The following is a 528-nucleotide window of genomic DNA, read 5'->3' as shown; positions in this document are numbered from 1 at the left end:
GGGCTGTGGGGTTTGGGGGTTTCTCTATGGTGGGGCTGCAGGGTGTGGGGGTTTCTGGGTGCTGGGGCTGTGGGGCCGGGGGGTGGCGGGGATTTGGGGTGCCCCCCAGCCCGTGGCCCCAGCCCCGCTTCCAGCAGGTGGCATCTTCCGCCCGGGTTTTGCGGCTCCGCCGTTTCTCGGGGGAGGACGCGTGGAGCAGCCCCGGAGCCCGGGGAAAAGCCCCCTCCGAGGGTCCCCCCGGGCCTGTCGGGGAGCGGGGACAGAGCGGGGGGTGGGCGCTGGCGGGGAAGGGCCCGGGAGCCGGTGGGCGACTTCTGTCGGGGTCCGGCCGGATTTTGGGGGAGCACGGGGTCCACATGGTCCTCTCTGGGGCTCCTGGCACCAGGGACCAGCGCTGCGGCACCACCGAGCTGGGCTGTGGGGCTTGTGGGGCTGAGGGTTGTGGGGCTGCAGCATTTTTTGGGGTTCTGCATGGTGAGGTTGTGGGGTTTGGAGGGTTTCTGGGTGGTGGGATGGGGAGGCTGCGGG

Source organism: Calidris pugnax, unplaced genomic scaffold, assembly GCF_001431845.1.
Source record: "Calidris pugnax isolate Ruff unplaced genomic scaffold, ASM143184v1 scaffold425, whole genome shotgun sequence".
In the NCBI taxonomy this organism is placed as follows: Eukaryota; Metazoa; Chordata; class Aves; order Charadriiformes; family Scolopacidae; genus Calidris; species Calidris pugnax.
Note: the sequence above shows the minus strand (reverse complement) of the source record.